General features: G+C 39.3%; 1 long non-coding RNA gene and 1 pseudogene across 1 annotated transcript; one reads left to right on the top strand and one right to left on the bottom strand.

The window, feature by feature from the left end:
- Positions 1 to 391: 391 nt before the first annotated feature.
- On the bottom strand, positions 392 to 1852 carry LOC135744954 (uncharacterized). The gene is made up of 2 exons (XR_010530893.1): positions 1591 to 1852; positions 392 to 1129 (listed from the first exon to the last, which is right to left on the bottom strand). It is a non-coding gene; the product is annotated as an uncharacterized lncRNA (long non-coding RNA).
- Positions 1853 to 1945: 93 nt separating this feature from the next.
- Positions 1946 to 10370, top strand: part of LOC135744774 (sterile alpha motif domain-containing protein 9-like) — a 14111-nt pseudogene continuing 5686 nt past the window's right edge.

The raw sequence follows: 10370 nt of genomic DNA on the forward strand, positions 1-10370 counted from the left end.
ACTATTTCGTTTTTATGTGGTACCATGATAGAATTCATTTGCAAACTTGCCAACACTTATTCCTTCAAATCATGAGACTAAAATCCTTTTAAGTGGAATCTACAAAGCTCACATATGGTTTAAGAAATTCCTTACAGATAATAACTGATCACACTGTAAAGGTTTATATAACTGCATGGCAGGTTACATCTGATCACATAGTAAATGTTTAATATAACTGCATGACAGGTAACATCTGATCACATTGTAAAGATTTAATATAAATGCACAACATGATCACATTGTAAAGATTTAATATAAATGCACAACATGATCACATTGTAAAGATTTAATAGAAATGCACAACATCTGATCACATTGTAAAGATTTAATAGAAATGCACAACATCTGATCACATTGTAAATGTTTAATATAAATGCACAACATCTGATCACACTGTAAATGTTTAATATCACTGCATGACATCTGATCACATATGAAGGTTTAATGTAACTTTACAACCGGTAAAGCAAGACCACCCTGCAATAAATTAAGACACAGCTTTATCGGAGTCATCAGGAGCTGATCCTAAGCGTATATCTGGAAGCTGTTGGTGTATGTACTGGTAAAGTGCTTGGCGACTGTGTAATGCATGCAATATCAACCCTGTGTAAAGCTGAACCAAAGATGGTTGTTTCTCAGCAGAGATATGTACATTTGTGCCAGCTCAACACACGAAGCAGAAGCATTGAAGCAGTTTCTCGGACAGGGTTTACAGGACTAGGCCTTAATTATATTAGGACATTTTAGTTTTTACAAACAAATCCTACAAAAAAACAAGACTGGTGCGCATCTTGTGACAAAACAATGGCACTAATATATGTTGAGGTATGTCAGTAAAAGGTGTTTTTAAATTATTGTAGCTCAAATATGCATTTTAGCCTGGGACCAGGATAAGCCCTGTCCGGGAAACCGCACCATTGTTTTCCCATATCAGATGTAGGTTGCTTCAGGTTGAGTTGTGATTTTAAAGTGTAGTTGTGTTCAGAGACGGATTGATCCTCTCATTGTGTTTCTGCATCACAGTTTAGGAACATGTTGATTGTATCATCCTCACAGTTGTCCACTGCATCACTAAACATCAATGCATCTGTGAAAACAATATAACCATAAACATTTTTATGTTAGTATTTAAAATAAACTTGCATCATGAGAATTAATATATAAATGGCACCCATACTTAAACAGAACAGTGTGTAAGAGACAGATGCATTAAAAAGAGACAGAAACATTATACACACAACCTTTAACTTCAGTGTTAAATAACGTTGTTTAATATGTCATTATCAATATCTGAATGAGAAATGAACTGACATTCTAGCATCTGAAATCTCAGTAACTTGTAGGAATCACGTGGGCTACTGTAAGAATGCAATGTACTATAATATCTCGTTGTACTATCGTAAATATAAAAATATAGGTGGACAATTAAAACCATTCAAATAGTTGCATTTTATAAACTAACATTACTGATCTTAAGTGTATTTGTAGAACGGACATCACAAATCTAACTTTAGGCGAACGAGCACAAAGTTAGCTAAGATAGCTTACATGAAACTGGCCACCTTTTCAACACCAGGCGTGGTTTAAAGTTACCGGAACATCGTAGTCGAACCATTACTTGGGATAAGGGTGTTCCTCAGTTGGCTTAAAATTGGTAAGAAAGAAACATAAAGGCGCTCGAGTGAGCTTTTTAAGCTTAACACGTCGCCTTCAGTCACTGCCTCAGCTGCTCATCGTCTCTGCGGCCGGAAGAACGTTGACAAAATGAGCGAAATGGCGCCGCCCTTGTTGTCGTGAAAAATAAGGTGAATACATATCTTTGAGAGGGGACACGTCTACGGCCAAATCTCGCGAGATGTTTTTGGTTTAGGCTTAGGTCTGTGTGTAGGATTAGGATAAAAACATTGATCATATGGCGAGATTTCAATATCTGTATCCCTTCTAGCAACAGACGTTTATTTTGGGCTTTTGAAGAGGGCCTAGAACCGCCCCTGGCGTCACGCCCTGAAAAAAACTAATCTTCGTGAAAACGAAAGTTAAGTCTTCATGCAGCAGCAGCACTTTAAGTGCGTTCTAGAAACTGCTCACAATTGTGACTAAAATATCTTCATTTATTTTGTAATTGGGGTGAGATGTTACTAAATCTAACAGTTATTTATATTATATGTGACTAGCTCTGATGTGTGTTTCCCCCCTTTTTTCAGAACATGTTTGTCTTTTAGCATGGCGGTGATGGAAAACTAATTAGAAGAGGAGACAGTCAAATAGTGAGTATTTTTATTTCGAAATAAAATGGGGAATGTGGTATGAATTTGGTATTAAAAATATGTCACTGCAGAATAGGAGGATATTTTATCTAAAAACATCTTATTGCTTTTAGACCGATCACGCCCATCCTAAAGAGATCCTGCATGCAAAGTAGTTTTTTGCAACTTTTTCAGAGCTGACATTTGTGATTTTTTTCTCAAAAAAAAAAAAAAAAAAAACCGTCGCAGCAGGTCGAAATAAGCATCCTATATTTTATTTTTAATTTGTTTGAAAAGTGTTTATTGAAGATAAACTTTATCTTGTATGTTTACATTAACTTCAGATCAGTAAATGTTTTGTGTTAGATGTAAAATTTGTAAGTTTTTCACAATTCATAATGCGAACTACAGTGTTTTCCTTCAAGATATTACCATGCTAGTAATTTAAAATATTCAACTAGCATGTAGGCGATGTCTTGGAGGGAAACTGGTTTTATCTGGGGTAACATTAAGATAATTATTGAAGAATTATTAAAAGTAAAAAATATTATTAAAGATAATCTGTATTTTTCATGGTTCTGACAGGGTGGGCAATACTTTAGAGATGTAATGCAGCAAAAACCAGAATAAAGTGCAGCATGAAGTCTGCTTCCGTGTAGGCTACCTGTATTGCTGATAGACCTCAGCCTGCTATCCTGTCTCTGAAAAATAAGGCAGCTGCCGGAAGTGCCACCACTAGCTGCCACTGCCGCAACTTGATATGGGCCCTACTGTTTATTTACTTATTCATGAAGTTGTTTAATTGAAGTAACACCTAAGAATTAAGTTAAGCAGATGATGTTACTTCAATTAATAATTTACACAGAATGGCAGACCTTAAAGGAACAGTATGTAAGAAATTTATATCAATTAATCATTAAATGGCCCTGAAATGTCACTAGACATTAAGAAATAATTTATATTTCAAATACTTATATCACTCACAACAGCGGTCTGGCCAAGATATTGTCATTTAAAAAGTGGAGTTGCAGCCCTCAACTGATGTTTATGTTGTCGTTTGGTATATTGGCCACCAGCTGTGTGATTGCAGTACCAGTTTTAGCCACACGTTTTGTGATTGCAATACCAGTTTTGGCCACAATCCTACATACTGTTCCTTTAACATACACCACATAGCAGATGTAAACAAATGTCTCGAGCACAAATATCGTTATTGTGCTTCAAAACGTAACAGAGCACATTAAATGATTTAATAATTTAAATTATACGACATAAATTTATACATATTTTACTAAAAAGGACACTCCACTTTTTTGAAAATAGGTTCATTTTCAAACTCCCCTAGAGTTAAACATTTGAGTTTTACTGTTTTGGAATCCATTTAGGTGATCTCGGATCTGGCAGTACCACTTTTAGAATAGCTTAGCATAATTCCGCTGTGCCCAAAAATAGTCCCTTTGATAACTTTCAATAGCTGGGGACTATTTTTAGGCACCGCGTAATATCATTTAGCCTGCTGCAGCCATGGTACGGCGGCAATATCTTTGATTATTACGCCGGAATGAGAGTATAGTTTCTAGCCATATCAGCCTAGAAAATTGTGACTTTTAATTTTCCGTCTGTCTTAGTAAACAATGTCAAGAGTCAGGTTTTAAATAGGAAAAATTGTGAATCTCTTTGGTTATTTTTGAGTGGGATGCTAATGGTCTAATCAGATTCAATGGATAATGCTAAGCTACGCTCTTGTGGTACACGGTTCGATCGGCACAGCGCTGCTTTAACACAAACACAACAATGATAATCTACAGTCAAGTGCAAACATGAGGTGGGAGTGCGAGAGATGTCGGGATGGGGGGTTGCATGTGCTTACTGCATTTACATTTTCAAAATGTTGTGTAACACTATTTTTATATATTAATGTTGTGTTGTTAATATGCATACATAATAATAGTTTTTCTTTTTTTGAGCAACAGGGATGGTGTCTGCCTGTGAGTTGGTGCCCTATGCAAAGTGCATACTCTACATATAGGGAGCGGCAATACTGCCTGCACATAATTCCGGGAGGTAAATTCATGTACATACATACAGAAGAATTATATATATATATATATATATATATATATATATATATATATATATATATATATATATATATATATATATATATATATATATATAGTATGTGAACAATGTACACACTCTATAAACAACACAAAGTCCTTGTTAGTGTAGTAGACATCTCCACCTAGATCCCAGTCAGGGTGGTTCAGATCTTTACTTGCCCTGCAGAAATGATCACTGGCCCCACCAAAAAGCACTCAAATAAAACAGGCCTGATAAGTAAGGGATAATGTTAGGGCTGGGCGATATACACTCACCTAAAGGATTATTAGGAACACCTGTTCAATTTCTCATTAATACTATTATCTAAACAACCAATCACATGGCAGTTGCTTCAGTGCATTTAGGGGTGTGGTCCTGGTCAAGACAATCTCCTGAATTCCAAACTAAATGTCAGAATGGGAATTTAAGCAATTTTGAGTGGCATGGTTGTTGGTGCCAGACGGGCCGGTCTGAGTATTTCACAATCTGCTCAGTTACTGGGATTTTCATGCACAACCATTTCTAGGGTTTACGAAGAATGGTGTGAAAAGGAAAAAACATCCAGTACGCAGCAGTCCTGTGGGCGAAAATGCCTTGTTGATGCTAGAAGTCAGAGGAGAATGGGCCAACTGATTCAAGCTGATAGAAGAGCAACTTTGACTAAAATAACCACTCATTACAACCGAGGTATGCAGCAAAGCATTTGTGAAGCCACAACACGCACAACCTTGAGGCGGATGGGCTACAACAGTAGAAGACCCCACCGGGTACCACTTATCTCCACTACAAATAGGAAAAAGAGGCAACAAGAAGAAAAATTTGCATGAGCTCACCAAAATTGGACAGTTGAAGACTGGAAAAATGTTGCCTGGTCTGATGAGTCTCGATTTCTGTTGAGACATTCAGATGGTAGAGTCAGTTTGGCGTAAACAGAATGAAAACATGTATCCATCATGCTTTGTTACCTCTGTGGAGGCTGGTGGTGTAATGGTGTGGGGGATGTTTTCTTGGCACACTTTAGGCCCCTTAGTGCCAATTGAGCATTGTTTAAATGCCACGGCCTACCTGAGCATTGTTTCTGACCATGTCCATCCCTTTATGACCATCATGTACCCATGCTCTGATGACTACTTCCAGCAGGATAATGCGCCATGTCACAAAGCTCAAATCATTTCATATTGGTTTCTTGAACATGATAATGAGTTCATTGTACTAAAATGGCCCCCACAGTCACCAGATCTCAACCCAATAGAGCATCTTTGGGGTGTGGTGAAACCAAGCGTGCCGCACAAGCCCTGAAAAGTGAAGCCAAAATTTCTCGATCGCCCCCCAGTGACTGGTCCCAGTATAGGTCATAAACCCCGCCTCCCCATGTTATTCAATGGGACTTGAGACCAACTAAAAAAATTAATTACACTTCAATTATCTTTTTTCCGAAACTGATTTCTGTCATTTACTGTAGTTTTTATCACGCTGATGTAAATTCAAATGTTTGTTTTTAAAATAGGTTTGTGTTTAGTTATTTATTTAATGATATAAAAACGGTGGTGTCACGTCATGATTGACAGCTGTGATATCGTGTGATATGCGCATTCTACGAGAGCGAGGGCGGGGTTTTGACTTCGCGGCTTCCCTTCCGGCTCACTACTGCGCATGACTGGTCCCGAAATCGCTATTGCGCAGACTCAAGACCCAAGATGTCAGCGCCATATCGGCACACTGGCGGCTTCACTTTTCACCAATGGAAGAGAGCGAACAGGCGTCGTCCATCTTTTTTTACAGTCTATGGGTGAAACAGGAGCTTCGTGCCCTGGATGTGCATCCCACAAATCTCCATCGACTGCAAGATGCTATCCTATCAATATGGGACAACATTTCTAAAGAATGCTCTCAGCACCTTGTTGAATCAATGCCACGTAGAATTAAGGCAGTTTTGAAGGCGAAAGGGGGTCAAACACAGTATAAGTTTGGTGTTCCTAATAATCCTTTAGGCGAGTGTTATCAGGGGATTCTCATGCGTGTTTCATCAATAAAGCCTGTTCTACAATTACTACACAGAGCCACAGTTCACTGACAAGCTGGGCCATATTGCATTAATTATCGCAGGCGATAAGTCCTCGATAATTCATGCGAAATTGCCCCGATTGTCAGCAAACTATGGCTCTGTCTAGTAAATGCTGCTCCATCTATAAGCAGCTGATGGCGATTTACTTCTAATCAAGGAACCAGCTTTACTGATGAAACACGCATTAGAATCTCTTGATATATATCGCCCAGCCCTTGATTATGTACAGGCAGTAGTGATGGGTCGTTCGCGAACAACCGGCTCTAAGAGCTGATTCTTTGTAGCGAACGAGCAGAGCCGAATCTTCAGATGCATGCAGGGGAGCCGGCTCTTCTAAGGGAGCCGAGCCAGAAGAGCCGAATCTATGAAAAGAGCCGGACTGCCATCACTAAAATGTAGAGCCGGAGCTTGAGCCAAAAGAGCCGAACCAATGGAAAGAGCCGGACTGCCCATCACTAACAGGCAGCTGCAGCCGGTTGAGCAGGCTGCCCTGGCTGGGGCTGAGCAGGCTACCTTGGCTACACTACACACACTACACTGTAACAAGACTAACTAGTTTTTTTGTTTACAGAGGGAGTTGTCACACGAGGCAAACAACCAAAAATACAAAATGATTCAGCACAGGACAGAACACACTGGGGCCTTAAATAGGAAACGATAACGAGGGAAGGTCAGGTGAAGGGAGTTAACCAATAATAAATTATTAACGAGGAGACAAGGTGGGTGGGGACATAAACGAGACACACCGCGTTGGCACCACGTTGGAGACCCCTGCTGTAGGTGAACCTCAAAAACTTACTAGGAATACACAATGTATACTACCATACCACAGACAAATACACAGGTGGCTTAATCAGCTATATATTTGCATGCTTTTACTGGTAACTTGACTGACCTGTTCCCTTCTTGGCAAATATTTCTGTGATTTCTCTCTCTGCTTCTCCTTTGCGCTGCATATTTGTTAGATAAAGCCGCAAAGGCAGTAGGTTGCCGCTGTTAGGTCATGTGGTGGCATTTTCTCACAGCGATTGCCTGATTTGTAGATTTTAAGAGGTCCGTCATTCATTCATATAATATCATTTCACATGTCAACCTGAGCTGACTGCAGGTCAGAACAGCTGCCAGGCCAAGATGGCCATTCCCTCCTCACACACCTTGTACTACTGATGTTACCTCTTCCTGGGGGCTGGCCAATGGTGCCTCCTTATCAGACATCTGTAGAGCTGCCGGCTGGGCTACACCAAACACCTTTGCCAGGTTTTAAAACCTGGAGGTTCATGCAGTTTGCCCAGGGTGGTATTGGCTCCAGACACCTAACTCGGTTGACGTCTGCAGGCCTGGACTGTGCTCCTTTTATCCTTCAAGGCACATTTTCCCCTGCTGAATTCCCACTTTGGCAAAACTTGTTCTTTTTGAACTTTTCTAGGTCCCATCACCTGGCTACCTCTTTCATGTAGCCACCCTTGAAATATTTCAAAACCCTCTGTTTTCCTTTTTGCAAACCTTGGGTCTTCCCCTAAGCTGGTTTATATACTCTTGCCCTTGTGTTGAGTTTGGCTCCCTTTTCAGCTTCCTCCTCTTGTTTTTTCTCTCTCTGATTGTTCAGATTTTCCACTTTATTTCTGTCTATTCTGAGACTTTCCAGGGCCTGGCTAGCACTTACTATGCCTGGTAGAGGCCGGTTTTTACATCCCTCTGGTATGCTTGACTTCTTAACCTTGGCAAGCTCTCTGGTATGCTTTGCGTACTGGTTTCGCTTACTGAAGGTTCTTAACTCATTTTCTGTGGCACTTTCTAGAGGGACGTCATTGACACAATGTCGAGTGAGTGACAGAAAGGGACAATCTCTGTTACATTCTGTCCCTCCTGCCACTTCACTAACTTAATGTTGCTCGGTCGAACTTATCTCCGCTGCTTAGCACTAAATTTGAATAAATGGTGCCTACCGGCCTCCTTTTATACACAGAACCCTGGGGAGGAGTTAAGGTATGCAAATTTAATTTGCCAATTCTCATTGGCCCTTTTCATAGAGTAACAGAGCAATTAGTCTCCCAAGGTCAAACCCATACTGTCATGTCATCGACACAAAGTATCATCAGGGAACAAAAGTTACAGACGTATGCAAGACGTTTACTGAAACATTGTAATTTCTGTTTTTCAGGTGGAGAATATAAACTTCTATGATTGTTAGAAGCCATTAAAAAATGGGCAAGTATAATGTTTCTTTTAAGTACTTAACAATATTTTTAAATAATGATCTAATTGGTAATAAATATTTCTCACCTATTTTCTTGCTTACAGAAAAGCCAGAGGATACTATAATTGAAACATGGACTGAGTCGATGGTGAGCGATTGGTTAACACTCTGGGGTCGGCTGCGGCGCGGGCGCCGCAAACTCTTTATTTTTCGATCATTCCCCAAAGAGACTTAGATAACTCTGCTGATTTTTGACATACAGAAATGATTTATACATCATTTAAAACGTTAAATTGTCTTGTTTTTTTCTGTCCACTCCCAATAAAAACAGCATGTTGTGCTTTTCGCAAAATTAAGAAAATAAACATGATGCGCGTTTTGTTCTCTCTCCCTCAGTGAAGTCCTTTCAGAAACACGTCAGAAAAATTAACTCTAACTTATCGAATATTTGTCATATAAACAAAAGATAAATGTCTACATAATGCTTGGAATGTCTGCTTTTGGAAGATGTAAGTGAAATCGAAAACAAATATTGTAATTCGTTGTTAACTGTATTAGAAGAGAGAGATGTACCGTCTTTCTTCTGTTGCTTCATTATCTATAATGAGCCACGCCCCGCTCCATTGAAGAAAAGAGCAGAGATCATCCATATTCATTAGGCAACCCCACAGTCAATGGACATTCCATTCCGTCTCTGCAGCCATTCACTGCTGTGAATGAGTTTTAATCCGAGTGCTGGAAACATGACATATACTTGTTTACTCGTGACTGTAACTAAAGTTATCTCCAGACGCGAGTGTGACTCGATCGACGTGCAAACGCACACACAAACACACAATGCCTCATATTTGAAGCGCTTTGTGGTATCATTATAAAAGATGCGATTACACACATCACATACTTGTTTACTCGCGCCTAAATCTCCAGACAGACGCGAGTGTGTGTGCTTCGTCAGTGTGACGGGATCGATGTCCGACATATAAATCCTTATTTACTTGCGGATGTGTGTCAGTATCTCCAGACGCGAGTGTTTTCTTTGTCTTCCGTCAAACAGCTGAGGCGACGGGAACGCACATACACAAACACGCGAGTGAGGAAACTTGACGCGCTTTTTGGTATTCTTATAAAATACGCGATTGCAAACAGTACAATCCTTATTTAGTTGCGTCTAAGCGCATATCTCCGCACAGCAAGTTTATTAAACACAGGATCACTCGCATGTGCACACATTCACTGCTTTCATGATCAACACGTGAGGTAATGGCGGCGGCTGTAAACAAACATTGATAAGTTTACCACGCGTGTCCCTTGTTGTGTTTCTACTATAATGATTACAAAAACACAAATAGGAGTCCAGACAACGATAGGCAGTTGTTCTTTTGAGCTTTTTACTGCACAAAAGTAAACCTCTCGCTGGCCAACCAAACACAAACCCTGTGTTCACTTTATGATGGCCAAACAGTACCTTTACCATGATTAGGCTACTATGGTTTTTAAAAGGTAACTTATAATTGTGAAATTTATAGAAAATATTTCAATAGAAATATATATATATATATATATATATATATATATATATATATATATATATATATATATATATATATATATATATATAGTGTGTGTGTGTGTGTGTGTGTGTGTGTGTGTGTTTACATTGTATTGAAAAGTAAACCTTATCATGGTTTTACTGAGGGTTACATTCCTGTTGAACATC

Source organism: Paramisgurnus dabryanus, chromosome 3 (genome assembly GCF_030506205.2).
Source record: "Paramisgurnus dabryanus chromosome 3, PD_genome_1.1, whole genome shotgun sequence".
NCBI classification, from domain to species: Eukaryota; Metazoa; Chordata; class Actinopteri; order Cypriniformes; family Cobitidae; genus Paramisgurnus; species Paramisgurnus dabryanus.